At 36.5% G+C, this 19,368-nt stretch overlaps 1 protein-coding gene across 1 annotated transcript in view; it reads right to left on the reverse strand.

Annotated features, from left to right (window-relative positions):
• dysc (whirlin protein dyschronic) overlaps positions 1-17,081 on the reverse strand; it is an 84,097-nt gene extending 67,016 nt beyond the window's left edge. Inside the window, exon 1 of the mRNA XM_036360832.2 lies at positions 14,765-17,081. The gene's annotated coding sequence lies outside the window, so the exon portion shown is untranslated. The remainder of the gene's footprint in view (positions 1-14,764) is intronic.
• Positions 17,082-19,368: the final 2,287 nt, after the last annotated feature.

Here is a 19,368-nt window from a genome sequence, read left to right on the forward strand (position 1 = left end):
AGAATTATAACTTAATACGTGATTTTGTTTACATTTTGTAATCCTAAGTACGAGATTAAAAAATAAAATGATTAATTTATTTTTAATTTTTAATTCCAACTGTCGCAAATGAAAATTTTTAGTTCCAAGCATATAATTAAAAATTAAAACAAGAAATTGTTTTCAAAAATATTGTTCCGCGTTTGCGTACTTTCTTTAAATTAAAGTATAGAAATTTTTATTATTAATCACAAACGTTTTGGGTTCAATATCGAGATTAAAAATTGCAAATCTTATTTTTAATCTCAAATCTAATTTTTAATCTCAACGTAGGGATTAAAGACTAAAAATCATTGAACTACACAATTCGCAATACTGACCACGTTCTTGACCTCTTTCGATTATCTTTATAATTCCTAGCACTGTGTTTGGAATATGACATAATAGTTCGATAACTTAATTCAAGCCAGAAATGCCTGCAACAAATGGTTCGCTAAAAGCGCTGATGTAATAAACTTTGATAGAATTGTTGCATCATATTTGTAGAAGCGTAAATTAAAGTGTTCATCCACTTTCTGCCTACGTAAGAAGCTAAAAAAGATGAAAGTCAAGAAATAACGGTCTTTTGACGAAACTCGAATAGACATTTGCGCGCTACCTTGACTACACGCTGCGCCGCTCAATCAATCTGCAGCCCCACCATCGCCGCGTTGTGCCTGCGACTGGCGCATAGAGTCAGCCATCAATCTACGTATTCTTCCAGGCGCGTGCACAATTCAAAACTCAAATAACGGTTGTCTCTATTGGCAGCCGAATAACATCGACAACTGTGCGCTGTCAAAAGTGGTGCGGCGCGTGGCAGCAAAAAGCGCCATGACATGCTTGTTATGAATTTGATGCAAACGCTGGTGGGATGACGCTTGCTAGCGGCAAACGAGGTGCTCGTGCACTGAGAAGCAACTACGAGTTTACGTGGCATCGTTCGAGTGGTGGTGTAGCGTGGCGCGGCATAATTTGGAGCGGTATAGCGTGGCAGTGCGACAGCGTGGCGTGATGTTGTAGCGTGAAGGTAAATGAAGCAGCACAAAAGCGGCAAAAAGTTGGCTGCCGTTATTACTGTTGTCAATGCTATGAGCACGAAATGAGAATGTACAAACACAACGCATATTCAGAGCGCCGTATATGTTTGCCCCACAATGCTATATGTCACGAAAGTTATTACTTTTTTACGTCGCATCCTCCGCGCACACGCTCTTTCGCGCAACAACACCTCCTTTGCTCCGATTTGCTTTATGCACTTTCCCTACTATATGTTGTACATATGTATAGCCATAGAGCAAGCGCCCCAGTTGATGATTTGCCTGCAAAGTGAGGTTAGGTTCGTCTCCGCTTGACAACCTCAACGTCTCAATTCAAAGCATTGATTTCACTTTTTCTACTTTATACACACAAATATCACAAGTTATTTGAATTCACTTTTTGAATTCATTTTTACCTTTCACCAATTATGGTTTGCAAGACTTAGGTGTGCTCACCACTTATATTTTTATTTTCCCCCCTGCAGCATATTGTTTCGGAAAGGTTATTTAGAAGGCTAGCGCGCCAGCACATGGCACCCAGGTGCGAAGTAAATTAAAAGTTGTAAAGCTAAAGGCTTCCAACGCGGCGTGTTAGAAAACAAGTTTCCATCGACATAACGGTAATTTCTGGGACAGTTGCCAAACTTTGTGGCAAAGTTTAGATTAAGTTTAGATTTTTCCAAAGTATTTGGAAGTTTAACAACTTTTGTTTATTGTTTGTATTTAAAACTAAGTTTTTTTATATTTAATACTTGATTTCTATTTGCTACGACTTATTTAAATGTGGTATTTAAGCACAAAAGAATTCTTAGCAAATATTTTGGGAAATTCCACAGGATGAGCTTTGGCAGCTATGTTTGGTCCAAACCAAATTGTCAAAGTTTTTGCATAGTACAAACTTTGATTTGCTACATATGTATGTACATTAGGGTGGATAAAACAAAAACGAATGATTTGCTTCGCTTGATACTCTAAAAAATTGATTGATAGGCACCGCTAAGAAAGGCCAGCAACAACTATGAGCTATTAATTGCGACGAGAAGGTTCTCCGCTTAACGGTTCTCTATTTATTTTATTATCAGATAGAAAAATTCATATCGCGCTTCCAACTGCTTGAAAAAAAATATTAGATATAAGTTTTCGATTAAGTTAAGCGTTTAGAAGATATTCATCGTCAACTATCAACGACTACCAGGGGGAAACAAAAAGAAAAAAAAATACGTGTGGCACTCGGAGACTGCAGCGGTAAGGCTATTGCATAGCATTTTTTTATCAGCTATTGCAATTATAATTATTTATTTATTTTTTATGCAGTATTTTTTTTTCTTTGATAATAATTCAAGTTAAATTTTTGAGCGTGGTGACCGATAAGAAAACAATTTGTTTTCTTTTATTGAATAGATGAGAAGTTAATCTTACAATACCTGTTTATGGCAACTGAAATATAAAACATAAGTTTGAGACTTGATATCGTCTAAATATCTGGACAATAACGTCAATGGTGGTCCCATATTTTGTTTGCATTCTTGTGGATCAGTACTCATTTTCAAGTTCAATTTTTCCGAAAGTAAAGTTGTCAAAGTCAATGAAGTAGATGATTGAAATACATAATTTCAATTGTATTGTTCAATTTAAACGACATACTGTTCCAAAAGTTGGGTAGCTATTTAACATAATAATAATTTTACTAATATTATGACTCCGAATATTGAATAATTTATTTTTTATTAATTAAATTTTTATTAAATACCATATTTTTTAAATATGGAAAAATACGCCTAAAAGTATGCAATGTGCATACTTTGTGATAGTGTTAGGTTTGTTTCCGTTACGGAATTTCTTGATTCGGTCGCAGCGATCAAAGCCCGCGACAAAAGCTATGCAAAGGCTTGATTATAATGTTACTAATATTATGACTCCGAATATTGATTAATTTATTTTTATTAATTAAATTTTTATTAAATTCCATATTTTTATTTGACATTAAAAAAATTGTATTGTATTTTAAATATTATTATTTTTGAATCACCCTGCTATCTCTTCATTGCTTTGTTCCGCTTTAGATATGAAAAAATACGCCTAAAAGTATGAAAACACATTGCACATACTTTGGGATCGTGTTAGGTTCATTTCCGTTACGGAATTTCTCGATTCAGTTTAAAATGCTGTTTTTTCATTGAGTTATAAAATTCAAAAGAAATAAACAAATCTTCTTAAAATAGTCAAACTTCAACGGGTAATATCTTTCAAACTGTTAAGCTTACGAAAAAACCGTAAGAAACTATTTTATAAACCATTCAATATCCTACAAAATCTTTGAAATTAAATATGTTTTCAAGTAGTTGGAAGCGAGATATGAATCTTTTTATCCGATCATAAAAAAAAATAGATACCGGTAAAGCTTCCCGTTATAATTTAGGGCTGGTATTTGAAGAGCGTTTTTTAGAGGTGTCTGCCAACCAATTTTTCGGAGTACGAAGCGAAAAAAAACATTCATATTTTTGGACCTACCTTACTACATATACATATATTGAATAGATTAGGTTGTAATAGCTAAATTGACAGATTGAGCGACCTATATGAATAAATTCAAAACACGCGACTTCCCTAAACTGGAAAAAAAAACATTTATCTCCGAATAGTTCGGACTTCCAGTTGCTTTCAAGATATCAGGTATATGGCATTTAACTATATCTATCAAAATACTCTCAGTTCTATACACAGTGCTCAAACCAAACAAGATTCAAAGTTTTACCTATACTACTCATACAGTCTCTGAATAGAAGATCTTTTCATTTTAAATACGGAAAATCAGCAAAATTCTCCAAAATCGCCAATATCTTTAGTCAAAGCAATATTCCAACAAATAATAGCTTCTCAATAAAATATTGAATTAGAATTGAACAATTTATAATTTTTTCATGCAGTTGAAGGCCTAAGAGCTTACCATATTTTTTCAAACAATTTATTGTAGTGGCAAAATTAAAAGTATTTTACATAGTTATGGGTAAACGATTGTGTATATCACACACACACACTTACACACAGTCAAAATATTTGGTCGCGGATAATCGCATTTTCCAATATCATCATAGAGTGCCGCAAAAATTATTATTTATTTCCGCACCCTCCTGATCAACGGCCCAGCACAACGGTATGGGGTGGCTGACGGTCATATTCACAAAATAGCTATCCTCAAAAGCATAAAACCTTATTTTTCTTTCATGAAAAGAAATACTTCGCAGCACCAACACGCTCAATCCTGTCTCACACACACATATGCACACCTATACACAAATACATTCAAGAGCGAGTACCTGTTTGCGACGAGATTTGCAAATGAAAAAGGAAAATTATGCGAAAAGAAAGTAAACGCAACCCTTAAGTAAGCAGAATAACAACAAGAAAGCCACGTTAGCACCCCAACCAAAGGAAAGTGGTAACTGCACGAATAGGTAGCATCTTAACAACCCCATTAAAGCTTAACGAAGGAAAGTAAAATCAACTTTCTCGCAGTTTGAAAATAATCCTTTTTTATTTATGCACTGGCAGGCGCTGCGGCTCAGGCTCAACCGTTGCAGCCGCCACAGCCACAGTAGTAGCCGCAAATTTATGTGCGCGACGTCGACACTCGCACACATACATTGAAATTCACATTCGCGCAGTGGCAGACATACACTCGCACACAGCCAACACTCATTGGGTTATATGGCGATAGCAATAGGTATAAGGACGCTAGCAGCAATACCGCTTTGACCCGTGCTGTCGCAACCACATTGTTTTCATGATCCCCTCGTCACAAAAATCTCTTAAGAGGCAGCAAATATGAAAGAAGGTGTAATAAAATAGGAAATATTGAAAGTACAGATGCACAGGTTGAGAGTGATATGATTAAGTTGAACTGTAGCATTGTGAGTGTACGTGTCTGTGAAGGTATATGTATTTGGGCATTAGAGCAGGATATTGCATATAGCTGTACATGTGCGTACAAGCTCTTTTTAAAGTGGAATTAGGCTATTTGCGTTAGAGCGGCTGCTATTCACACACCCGTCCATACATTGCTATATGTATGTGTAAGCATTGTAGGGTCGCATGTGACCCTTCAGCTTAATAACTTAACGCTGTGATACAGGCGAAAAGGGTTTCCTACTAGTTTTGTATAATAAGTTATTTATTTTTCTAAATAAATACGCAATAAAACCTCGCCTATTAAGTAATAGTCGTTACGGTCACCATGGCGTATGAGTCACCTTTTTGTAGTGACTTATAGCGATTTGTAAATGAAGGAGAACTTTCACAGCATATTTCTGTATGATACTTATTCGCACACATTTACAATGATTTAATTGATACGCTTTTATAAACGCAAATTAAAATTATAATATTTTCGAATAATTTATTTGTGCTGCTGTGCTGAGTTATTTTTAGCGCGCGAAACTACAACAAAACATTTTACCATCAAACGCAAATTCTAAGAAATGGAGCAGCCTAAGTAAGACTGAGTGCAGATTATAGCTGAAAGCTAGGAATAACATTCCAAATATTTATGGTGGCATGTTTACTCAGCTTGTAACGTTCAATTAAAATTCATAAATTTAACTTCTCTTTTTTCCTATAATGGCTACCACTTTGTTCTCTATGTCACTGTGTGCGCAGCCTAAGACACGTGCAGGCACATAATAAGTTTAACAAGCACATAACACTTCATCTATTTTATGAGAGCGGTTTACGCACTTTTTAGTGTACACCTTTTCTCATGACAATTGATCCATAGTCGGTGTAACCACAAATTGATTTTTATAGACAAGAAATATGCATTTTGTACAACTTTTTCTAGAGAAAACCGCAAAAATAGTAGCATTAATGTTCGCTTACACCCATATGCTACATTAATGCGCCCATGTACAAATTTCTTTTATGAAATATGCCACATACTTTGTAAAGACGGTATTATTACACACTTTAAGTAACGTCATAAAATGTGAAATATGCCACTTAAGTGGCTTACTACACCGCTTTCACCTTTGCAACTCAAGAAAAGAGTTTCGCACAATGCGGCTTCCGTCAGGCGAGCGAGCATAACCACTGCCAACGTCTGGACGTAGCATACGTACTTAGCACATGCATTGCATGTGCCAGCTTATGCTATGATTAAGTTATTGAAAAAGTTCGCGCTCAGTGCACAAATTAATTCAAAAAATAGAAGAAAGTTGGAAGTGAAAGCGAAAGCGAAAGTGAAGCACTGCAATTCTCGCAAAGAATCTTGATTCCCATTCAGTTGACAGCGACTTTTGTGCTCCTTCTGAATACTTGGCGACAGCACACATAAAAACTCAAATAAATTGCTTAAGTACAAGAAAAGTGAAATCGAAGAAATGAAATCAAAAAGAATTAGTAAAATCTAGATGTGCTTACACCGACAACATTTGATACTAACATACAGCTACATACAAGCATATGTACACACACACACAAACCATTATAGCAAAAGCAGTGAGGCATGAAAATGAAATTAATACTTGAAGGTTATTATTACGTGTTTGACTCGCGACTGTCGTAGTTTGTCTAACAAGCACTATTGATTGGGTAGTCAGCATACACTAACACAAACACACATACCAACAAAAATATGAGTATTGCGCTATAAAGCTAATCATACGATGAGCTACAAGCATGACGAGCCAAATGTAGCAAATAACGGCATTAAGTTGGTATTCTAGTCTATAAATAGAAACAAAAATCGATTTTTTTCTTTTATATTTTAAAAGCATAATATAATGTGTCTACAAGAGAATTTTTCAAAATTCAAATAATTTTCGTAGATATATGGCAAGTATTTTGCTGAGCTGGCATCCAAATTAGTTGGAACAGTTCGCGAAACACGTTTTTCTCGCAACTAACTTTTTCAAAACGATATCCACCAGTTTTTAATTCCAGACAATGCAACATAATTTACGATTAATAATTTTTTTTTTCTTTTTTTGGTTTCAGATAGCTAGTAGGGTTGAAATCGTTGGAGATCCCCACTTTATCGGCTGCTAACTTTTTAAATTTTTTACTTTTTTAAATTTTTTACTGTATTCTTATAATGTTAATAAATAACTACTAGAAAAATTAATCGTAAAAAAAATTAATTTTTACGACACTTCAAAACTTACCTATAATTCATGACTCTAGACTAGAACACCCTCTAAAGAGGGCTGGCACTGCTTAGCAAAGTGTGTCACACAAACACACACACACGTAGATTCTCTTTTTGTGAAAATGTTTAACGCACAACTTGGAAGACATTAGCACTTTACAACTAACAACTTGTATAGAGATGTTTAGCAAATCTTAAAAAGAAAAAGATTGTCGGCAAATATTTGACAGTAGTATTTTATAATATTATATTTTCAACGCCATATAGGCAGAAGCGTACATTATGCCATAAATATTTGCACAAACAGTATGAAATATAATATATATAATACATAGCTAGTAGCTGTCACAGTGCCTACTCATATCGTTTTCAGTCCTTCTCCATACAAATCATAAACTCACGCTCAAACTGAAAGCAGCACAACTCGCCCAAATATTTACACACATTCGCTAGCATGCGACTTCATTTGTTTTCTCAAATCTTCAGACTGCCCAGCACATACTAGCACACGATCGCCTCTACACTGCTTTGGCGTGCAAGAGGAAATGCTTGACATTAAAGTTGGTGACACAATAAAAACATACAAATGACCCGCTTACACGCAGCACAACAAACGTTACCAGCCTCGCTGCCGCTAGCTAACACAGCGCACGTCCCTCTTTCCACTACAACCCCGACCCTTAACTTTATTTTGTTGGTCGTCTAAGCCTTCATTGGACTTTTATGTCTTCTGGCTCGCACTACTTTTGCCAAACTTTTCTCTGCGTTTCTGCTGCTCTGCTTCTCTGTATCGTGTATACGCAAACAAAAAGTGGATTACACTCCTTTATTGGCCGCACGCAAGCAGAGCGTAAGGTGGGCGCTGGTTGTAAGAACATTTAGTGCTCCATTTAAAAACTACACTGCCACTGCCCACCACTTGCCTACTGCATGAGTAGAATACAAATTGAATACTATATGTTGGAATTTGGTTGTTAGACAGTAGATTTTATTTGTCTTGTTCTTGTATGCCTCATGTTGTGGCAGTGGCAAGTTCAATGCGATTTTATGTATTAATCGCCATTAAGAAATTCAAAGCAAAGTCGTTCTGTGGCATCCACAAAACTCTTTACTGTTTTCTGAATCTGTGTGTAAACGAGTATATGGTTAGAAACTAGCGGTGTGAGGTAAATAGATATATATGTGTGGTTAAATATGTGATTTTGAAAATTGGCGAACACAATTTGTTTGCGCTTCGGCATGAAATTGAAATTTAGACTTTGTTATTTATATTTATTTAAGAATTTTGTAGTATGTATTAAAGTAATTCGGGCTTGGCGTTGGCTTTCAGTTAAATTGTTTTTAATGTTTGTACAGTATGCATTTGTTTGTTGATCGATGAGATTTAATTTGAAATTTGAATTAACAAGTATTCAGAATAAGGTCTTTTAAACCGCAGAATAACGTCACAGAACAGTGAAGGATTAGTACAAGTACTTGCCTTTTAAATCACACTAATAAATATATTTCTGTTTAAATTAATGTTGAGAAGTTCATACAATATCCCCTGGACATATAAAATTATGAGAATATGCCACGATTCGCCTAAAAGTATGCCTAAAGTTCTTTGTTGCATAATTGTAAAAAAAAGTATACATATAAACAAGTAAGAAGGGCAAAGTGTGGGTGTAACCGAACATTTTATATTAAACAATTTTGCGAAATAATGTTCGAAATTCCTGATTTTGGTTATATGGGGGCTAGGTTAAGTTTTCAGCCAATTTTATCTATTTTAGGCACAAAAATACATTGTTGTGATTGAAACACGCTCTCTAATTTTTGCTGAGAGAAATCAGATATTGACCGACTTTTTACCGCATATTATAAAGTCATTTGGAAATTCAAAAACCTTGATATTAGGTATATGGGGACTAAGGAAGTTTTGAGCCGACTGAATCCAATTTTAACATACAGACATACTATTAGCAGGAAAGGACTCTATCGGAGTTTCAATTATATATCTCACATTTTAACCGATATTCTCGCTGACAAGTCAACTATGAGTCGACATATTCGGTATCTGGAGGCTTGAACAGTTTAGGTTCGATTTTTGGTCATAAGATGGTCTGCTTTAAGCGCATTATTCGTGCAAAGTTTTATGCCGATTTATTCATTGTTGCTTGATTTGCATAGCGAAGAGTGAAAAAATCACTTAGAATTTAAAGTTGTATTACATGGAAAGTAGGCGTGGTTGTAGTCAGATCTGCCCCATTTTCACACTGTACCATGAAAATGTGAGAAAAATGTTATGTACCCAATTTGGTTGAAATCGGTATAGCAGATCCCGAGACATGTGATTTCAGCTAAAAGTGGGCGGTGCCACGCTCATCGTCCAATTTTGACCGCGACTTCTATAAAGTCTTCTCATACCATCTTGGGGATAAAACTTATTGTATTGGCGTATTTAGTTATTGTTTTATCGCACTGTAAGTAGTATTTAACAGTACCGTTATATGGCGAGCCGGCGGGGTTATAATCAGATTACTACCATTTTTACAGTGTCGGTAGGGGTGCTCTGAGCGAATATTTTTTTAGATCGAATAGTTTGGGAGATATGTACATTAAACTTTTTAGAGGGCAGAGCAACGCTCATTTTTTCAAAATTTGCACAAACGAACAGACAGACAGATAGAACAGAGACAGAGACAGACTCTCGGATTTCAACTCGTCTCGTTATCCTGATCATTTATATTTATATAATTCCATCCTATCCTATCTAGTTTATTTTTAGGTGATACAAACAACCGTTAGCTAAACAAAACTAATATACTCTCTAGCATTATTTTGTAAGTGTATAAAAAATGGCTAATACTCGTACAAACAACTTTGGATGCTCGCTCAGGAAACTTCGGAGCATTTTTATACGATAATACAAAATGGTTGCGTTAATAGCCTTAACTTATTAGTTTATACATGTAACTTTAACAATGTAAAGGGGGGGAGTTGAATCCAATTAAATATAATCGTCGAAATGAGACTGAACAAAGTTATGCTTGATTATCAGAGTTGAAGATTTGCTGCCTGTGCTTCGTTTTCTTCAAGTATAATTGCTCTTTTACGACGAATTTAATGAGTATTTTTACGACAGAACTTTGAAAAGTGTATTACGTAGAGATAAAGAGAGACTCTTTCTAAGCTTTTATCTTTGAGGTTATGTGCGCTAAAGCGTATAATTATTTTTCTTATCATATTTGAACTTTACTTAAATATTTTGTTTAAATTATCTAAATAATGCTGAAATTAAAATGTTCAAGTTTTTTATGTTAAATAAATTTATAAAGAAAATAAGTCTATAGCGACTTGCTCTCACTTACGAAGTTAAATGGGCTCGATTGCAATTTGGTTTTTGCTTGCGATTTTGGTTTTCCGGTGAACTATGTAAATTCACGCGCCTCAAACTTGACTTTACAGACACACAGCAAGAAATTATGGAGCCAAAACAAATGACCTTGAATGTCTCCTCACTGTCGCACAGAGTGCATGTCAACACGAACTAAAGGAAAACCGAAAACCGAAAACGCAGCGTACGAAATTAAGGAATTTCAGCCATTTAGTAGTTTACACAAACGCACATGCATCTATGTATGCGTGTAATAATGTGTTGGTTATTAAGCAGTAAGCACTCAGTTGAGCTTCCATGGACTTATAAAGCACAAAATACAGCAAGACTAACTAATTAAGGTTTCTGTAGTAGAAAATCGAGTTTATCAACGAATACAAGCCGACAACGATTTGCCGAAATGAGGTCGTTTAACGTCGAAAAAGTTAAGTGCAATGCAGTGTAATGTTTGGTTAATTAATTTTATTGTCTAAGTTTAGGTTTTTTGAAAGAAGTAGGCGCGCAATGAAATAAACGCCACTGCAATAACAACAAAACAAATCAACAACAAACACTTGCTCCGAAGAAAGAATAATTAAGTAACAGCGCAGTGCACAACCCAACAACGAATGCGAAGGACATTCGTGCTAAAATACAAAATAGCTGCATGGATGTGTGAGTCTATGTGTTTCAGTCTGTGTGTGTATGTGTGTCTGCAAAGTGATGGAGCCAGTTAGCTACACGCCGCATAAATAGGACAAGCACATTGAGGTTCCACACAAACATTACTCATTTCATTGTTTTAGCATTTTTGCCCACGCACCCCTCACCCCCGCATTTATGCAACTACAATGGACACACACTCTGCATGAATGCGCTATTACACCGGCTGTCGGCGAATGCCGCAGTAGCGAAATGACACTCAGCCAAGCAAGCGTTTGCAATGAATGCGACGTGTCTACGAGACACACACACACACACACACCTGCACATGACTGCTATACCGATTTGCCTGTGTGTTGGCAAACATTTGCAAATGTTAATATTTTCACAAACAAATGTCGTCGGTGAGTTGGTACTTGTGTGTAGGTGTGTGTGTGTGTGAGTGCTGTCTATGCATTATTCGTTTGCTTTTATGTCCATTTGTCTTTGCATTCTCATTTCATCTATTATGCCAACTAATAACAACGGTAAGTCGGTTTCGTACTCACATCGACATAAACTTGTATATGTACATATATGTTTGTAAGTGTGTGCGTATGTGTGCATTGTCTGACATATGCCATATGTCGCTTCACTAGGAATATTTAACTGCGTGTACGTGCAACACACGTCCGCCGCATAGCGCTGCACTGCTTACCAATACACATACTTGTATATTACATACATACATATATACATACTTACATATGGGCAAATAATAGAATATTCATTATGTATAGTCTTTGTTCGGTGTTCACATAATTCACCGGTCGGTGTGCCTTCTGTTTATTTCCTTCAGCTGTCACATAAATAAAGTAAATGCTCATCTATAAACTCGTTTACACGATGGAGTCTGGTGGCAGAAGTTAAATTTATACAACAGGGAAGCCGGTTGAAGCTGGTGTGTAATAAATAATTTTCGCAGAATTTGCTTTGTCGATAAAGTTTAAGTTTTATGTGAATGGAGTGAAGCATTGAGGTTAAAAGCACAGTCTGACGAAAAGTAGCCTATAATTATCGAATTAAAGACTATAATGATATACGCTAAGGTTTTCTGCGGAAGCTTTCGCAACAAAGCAATTTGTTTTAGTAAGATTTTCGCGATTATAAGCCCCCAGGATTTTGTTTAAAGTATTAGGAAAATAGATTTAGCCATTAAGCAGTAAGTGCCTTCAAATCACCAAAAAATAATTCTTGTTTTCCATTCCTTTTTTCAAACTCAGATTTTCTGGACTCCTGAAATAGCTGCAAGATTTGTAATGCGGCCATGTAAACTTCTAGACTACCAAGTGACAAGTAACAACTTGCTTGATTACTTCAAAACCATTTATGAAAAGATAGTATATTCTTACGATATAAGTTTATCATTAGCGGATAAGAACAGATACTTCTATAATACCAAGAATATTAGTTCATATGATATATTATATTTCTGCGTCATATCTGTGAGAACGCGCAAATGATCAAAAATCTATTGTGAATGGTTAGTGATCTCTCAACTACAGCAAACATTTCACAATTAATTTATACAGGTTGGTTGAAAAGTTTCTCTTTTCAGCAAGAAATAGCACTACTCAAATTTGTATACTCTCGCAACATGTTGCTACAGAATATAAAAGTTTTCTTCACTTAACGGTTATTTGTATCAACTAAAACTAATCAAGATAGGATATATAAATAAATAATAGGGTTATGTATATATAAGTGATCAGGATGAAGAGACGAGTTGAAATCCGATCTGTCTGTCCCTCTGTGCAACATATACAATAATTTGAGTAAAAATTGAAATATCCTAATGAAACTTGGTACACGTGTTCCTTGTCATAGAAGTAAGTACGAGTTCGCAAACTAAAGTTCTTCTCAAAAGCCATAACTAAGCATTTAATAAAGATATAAAACTATGAATGAAGATTGTAATTTGGTAGTATAAGGCACTTGTGGGCTAAAAATTAAAAAAAATGGGGTTGGCTCCGCCCTCTAAGAGGTTTAATGAACATACCTTCTAAATAATTTAAGCTATTATAACTAAATTCGCTCAGGACAAATTCCTTAAATAACCATACAGAGATTGTAAAACTTAATGAAATCGGATGATATCCACGCCCACAGCCCATATAACGGTTCTGTTTAAAACTACTACTATGCAATTTTTCACCCGACATCATAGGATAGGGCTTAATTGTAACCGCTGACAAATTTTACGATGGGCGTGGCACCTGCTTAATTAGGTGAAAACCTATATCTCAGGACCTCCACGACCGATTTCTACCAAATTCGGTAGGTAGCATCATTCCGACATTTCTATGTTGCACTTTCCAGTATACAAACTGTGGTAATGACAAAAATAGATAAAATTGGTTCTATACTACGCCTATCTCTCATATACCTTATATAATAATTTCATACTTCTGATTGACTTTATACCGTACATACATTGTGAACAGAAAGTTTCCGGAAATGGTCATTTAAGCTGCCCACGCTGAATGTTTTTCAGCACTTTCTATTCTAACGAAAACCCAAGTCTACGACTGATACAAAGCCTTTAAGGATGGTCGAGAAACCGTCGAAGACATGCCTCGTTCCGGTCGTCCTTCGACGTCTACCATTGTCATCAAAAAAATCGTCAGGCGAGTATTAGAGAGATAGCACGTAAGCTAAGCATCGGCCGTGAAACAGCTTCTTTGATTTTGACCGATAATTTGGGTTTGAGACGCGTCAATGCTCGATTTGTTTCAAAAGAGCTGAATTTTTTGCAAAAAGATCATAGTTGCGAACGATTTTAAGACCAAACACTCGTTTAATAACATCGATCAACCACCGTATTCACCGGATTTGGCATCATGCGACTTTTTTTGTTTCCACAATTCAAGCTACCACTCCGTGTAACCCGTTTCGACTTGATTGAGGCCGTAAAAGAAAATTCGCAAAGGTAGCAGAAGGTCGATCCCGGACAAGGCATGTTTCGATGATTGGTAAAAGAGTTGGCATATGTGTATCGCTTCAGAAGTTGCACATTTTGAAGGCAACAAATGAAATATTGATGTAGATTCAAAGTTTTTCGTTTAATTTACAATTTCCCGAAACTTTCTGGTCACAATGTAGAATGACTTTCGTTATTCCAACAAAACCTATACTAATTATGTCGGCTGGTGTATGACTCATATTTTTATAAAATTAATAAATTGCAGTTATTTAACCGGCTTTAATCTAGTTTTAGTCCTGCAAGTTGCAAGAGTATAAAATGTTCGGTTACACCCGAACTTAGCGCTGTCTTACTTGTTATATCTACATTCAAGTTACAAATTTACTATCAAAGTTTTGAGTTGAGTTCGACCTAAAACAGTCCGCTTTGACGAATGGCAACATTTTAAAACAAGTTTACAGTAAACTATCCTTATATTTATAATCTTAAGGCAGTTGTAATAATATATGTAACAATGAATAATCTGATTTATCTCGTAAAAATAACAAATATTAAAATGTTTTCTTTCACTTCACACTCACCTTATTTTTTTATCAAAAATTATTTGATTTATGTAATTCGGTACTTTTCGGCTGTTGTATTTAAGTATTTATTACGCTTTTTATTTTAGAGTATTCCTTTTTAAATATATTTGTATTTGCATTAGTAATTGTAAAATTTATTTGCTCACAATTCTTTTAAGTTCCATTAATTTTTATTATAAGCTTCATTATATTTTTTTGCTGTTGCATTGTTTTTATAACTTTTGCATATTTTTTTCGCATCTGCTTTTAGATCAACACACTTTCCAACAAATGCCGTATAAATCTGTGCTGCTTTCATTTCGAAAATGTTGTTGTTTGTTATTATTACTACTTTCTGTTGAAACTTCGCCAACTTGTGACGACGACACTTGGCTGCTGAAAGTTTTCATTTGGCGTTTAACTTGCAAAAGTAGTTGCTTTTTCGCTTTGTGTTCTAAATTTGTTGAATACTCGCTTTGCTTGCTACACTGTCGTCATTTAAACTGGCAGCGCTTGCACGTATGTAGTTGCAGCGTTTAATTATTACAAGTATTGTTGTTACAGTTAACTTACAAGCATTGCAATATCTCAAACTTATCTCCTTTGTCTTACTACTCGTGCAGTTGTTGCTTTTGTTGTATTTGCGGCAGCACTTACATTCGCATGACTCACAAGTGTGCAGTTTCGCTTGTTGTTCAGTTTACAGTTATTTTTGCAATCGTCGTGTTTTTGCTATACTTCTTCCGTCTCAGTACTTTTATCGTTGTTGTCTTGCCATGCATTGCGCTGTCGTCCATTGCCTGCCTTTGCTATGCAAAGTGTTACTTTCCTGCCTATTTCCTTCCGACTTCACTTCTTCTTGCCATCGTTCGCTGGCATAACGGACGTGTCGTACAACGATACAGCGTCAACTGTCACCGCTCGGTGTCCAGCCAATGCAACAATGTTTAACGAACTGTCGCGCTGACCGGCCAGCTGAACAACGGTATGCACTGCTCGTTGACTGACACGTTTCCTGATTTTGTAAATTTAATATTTAACACCTCTGCGGCGACAGCAAACTACAAGACGCTGATGATTGCCAACTACGGCTGTACGCCAATGGCGTTTGTAGCTGCAGTTGCTTGCGCCTACGAAAAATGTTTGAAAAGATAGTGAAAGTTTTGACGTTTAGAACTCGGTTCTGTTTGAAAAGCGCTACCTTTGAAATTCAATGCCGCAATGCCAATTTTAACAGTTTACACTCTCTTGCGCTGCTCAAACTATGTTTGACGCGCAGAAATATTTTGAAAAAATTTTTCAAATGAATTCAGTAGCTGTTTGGTGAGATTTGAAATTTTTTTGGCAATATCTTCAGCAATAATAGATATTTATGGCTGCCTCTTTAGGATGCACTCAGGTTGCTTCTTGTTATTGTTGACTTTTATATGTTTATATTAAACGTTTATTTGGATTGTTTTGAAATGGCAGCAGGTTAAATACATAGGTTAGGAGTAGTTGCAACAATTGGCGAGTGTTGAAAGGAAAATCGTTTGTTTTCGTTTAAATATATTTGAAGTAATTCTTATTATTTGTTTTCACGTGCGTAAGATTTTATAATATATTTTTTTTTTTGCAAGTATTTACTTTGTACACTTGGCAATCATTTACTGTTTTACCAAGTGTAATTTTATCTTTTTATTTTGCTTAATTATTTGACGCTGAGACCACTTCACTTCATATCAACATCATCAACTTTATGCTTTAAATTTATATTTCACTTTAGTATTTTTTGTACATATTTGTTATTTATTTTCTTTCATATATGAATTCTTCATTTTTCACTATTTTTTCCTCACATTCACCACACTATTGTATTTCTTGATAACTCTTTCACCTGCACAATGTTGTGCTTTGGCCATAATTTTCATTTTACTTTCACACTTTACGTCAACTTTTTATTTAATTTGCATATGTTTGCTATATTGCTTCTTATGTTGCTTCTGTTCAACTTTTTGCTCTTGCCCACTTTTCACTCTCATCTTGCACGTTTTTTCATCTGCCTCTCACTGCACATTGCTTTTGTTTGTGTTGTTGGCTTTGTTTTTTATAACTGTATTTATCACTTCCTTTATGTTTCGCTATTTTTGACAATTTCAAATTCACCACATACACTACGACAGCTTCGCTATTTGGCTGCATAGACCGATATCCTGCAAGCATTTCGAGCGCACTCGTTGCTCTCTCATTCGTCGCATTTGCAACAACTAGCATGAGCATAACCAACAGCAAGAGACTTTTGTAAGCAATATGCTCAAGAATTCGTACGCACTCGTCAATCAAAATGACGCCAACACGCTGGGCCACAGTCTCATTGAGAAATACTCGCTGCTCGCTGAAAGCCTTGTTGCCTGCTTTTGTAGTGTTTCCAGTGCATACAAGTTGCTGTTGCTGTTGTGAATTGTTTCGAGGCTGCCAGTAGTCCTTGTGGAGCGTTATGTTTGTTGTTGTTGCTGTTGCTACACCTTCGCTTGTGTGTTCAGCATTCGTGCCTCTTAACTCTTGCAAGATCTTCAGCTGCTTAGCTACTTCAAAGTCACGTCTTTCGCTTGCGCACTCGGCATTCGCACTGCAACCGGAGCGGTCGTCTGCTGTGGAGTGGCGCTGGGAACAGCAACTGGCAACGTATATGCCCTCACGCAACGAGATAGCCTTCTGCAGCAGACTGTTGCTGATGGCATGCGTCATCGGAGTGAGCTGGATGGACGTTGGGAAGATGCTGCTTGTTGCTGTTTACCGTGATGACTGTGTGACAAGCTGCTGCAACCGTTGCGAAGCATGTGGCTGCCTCCTTGTTAAGCATTTGGCCATGTGGCAATCACCATAACTTGTATTGTTTTCTGGTTTCAAAGTTTTTGTTGTTGTTTTATTACAACATATTTTAATGCGCTGTTTCACGCTCTCCTAGAATCTGCCCCGCCAAATGGCGCACGGCGTGTTCGCATTCAACACAGCGCTCCCCCACTGCACATTCAAGGTTACTCAGCGAGTAAGCAATTAAATGATTGGGAATGTGTGTGCGCGCGTGTATGTGCCTATATTCGATGAAGCTAAGGTACTTTCACTTTGTTGCTTTTGTTTTTTTGTATGTCAATAGTAATAATTTGACATTTTATTGCTTTTACAACTGGCGTTTTTCGTATTCTCGCTTTACTCAGGCATAACTTTCACCATAAGCCCCTAAAAATATGCCTCGTTTGCACGAAAAGCTCACTTCTGTCCTATTCACTCATGTGATATTCTCATTCCAACGCGATAAAAGTATTTTTTTATGATTTTTTCCGAAATTCATGCAACGTAACTTTCATGCTGACATTTTCATGACTTTCCGAAAATTACAAATATCCTTCACCTTCACGCTTACTCCCGTCTTTTTCTGCAAATTTGCATTTGCCTATTAATTTCCTTCATTTTTGGGTCATTACCTTGCGTTGCCCATTCTACGTGAACATTACAAACGTGTCTTCGCTTTAGTTTGTGCCGAAGGGTTTGCACGGTGTAGAGACGTTGTGTCGCCTCGCAGCAGGCACTGCGCCTCCATAGCTTTGTTTCAGCTGGTGTATTCCTCCAGCGCGCAGTACCACATACTAGTACCTCTCGCTGCCTACCGCCGCTTCTCGGGCCCCTCGTTCACGTGCTCCTTCTATTGCTGCCTCTACGAGCACCTCCGCCCGCCTATAGTTTTTACACTTCTTACAGCACTCTTTTAACAAGCTTACTTCTTTTTGTTCTTCTTTTCGCTTTCGATGGTCGTGGTGACTGCCTACTGCTTGCTGTTTGCTGATAGAATTTGTATCTATTCCTCTTTAACTTCTGTCACAATTTTTATTGCCTGCGTTGCGTCCTCGCGCTCATGAACGTCCTTTTTCATACGTTTGCTCGCCCGTCGTGACTCGTTTTCTTGTTTTTTAATGCTTCCATTGCACACTTTTCGTGTGATTTAACATTGATTTATTGAATTTATTATTGCTTGACTTTTCAATTTGCACTTTTTATTCTTCTACTGGCACATGAGCACACATTTGCATCTTGATTTTCAATTTTTTCCAAACACATAGTTTTTCTGCATCAAAAATTTGTTCGCCGAGTTTCGCGTGCGTGTCTTAACGGTTAGGCTCCTCCACTCCAACTACTTTGGCCATATCGTGTTTCGAGTTCAGGCCGAGAAAAAGCTTTACACATTCGTCACTTCGGCTTGTTTGAGCGCTGTGCGAGGCAGTCGTTGTTTCTTCGTGGATTCTTGTGTGGTGCTCAACGGCCCCTCGCCGTCTGCATGCCTGTCTGCCCGTTTGTCTGCCAGTCACTTGTACGAATTGCTACTATTTCGGATTTGTTAAAATGCTATTTGTAAGAAGTCGCTTTCCATTTGAATTGTGTCGTGCGGGGGTACACTGTAAAAAATCAGGGCTGTGAGCTAACATAAACCATTACAGTTGCTTAATTACATGGAGCACGTAAATCAATTCCTAACGCAGCAAGACCCAGGAAGAAGGATGCTGATGAAAAGAGAGTTGCCTGTTTAGACTACAACATGAATAATACATGAAAGGAAACCGCTATGCTGACGTTGATGCCATCCAAAA

Source organism: Bactrocera oleae, chromosome 6 (assembly GCF_042242935.1).
Source record: "Bactrocera oleae isolate idBacOlea1 chromosome 6, idBacOlea1, whole genome shotgun sequence".
Taxonomy (NCBI): domain Eukaryota; kingdom Metazoa; phylum Arthropoda; class Insecta; order Diptera; family Tephritidae; genus Bactrocera; species Bactrocera oleae.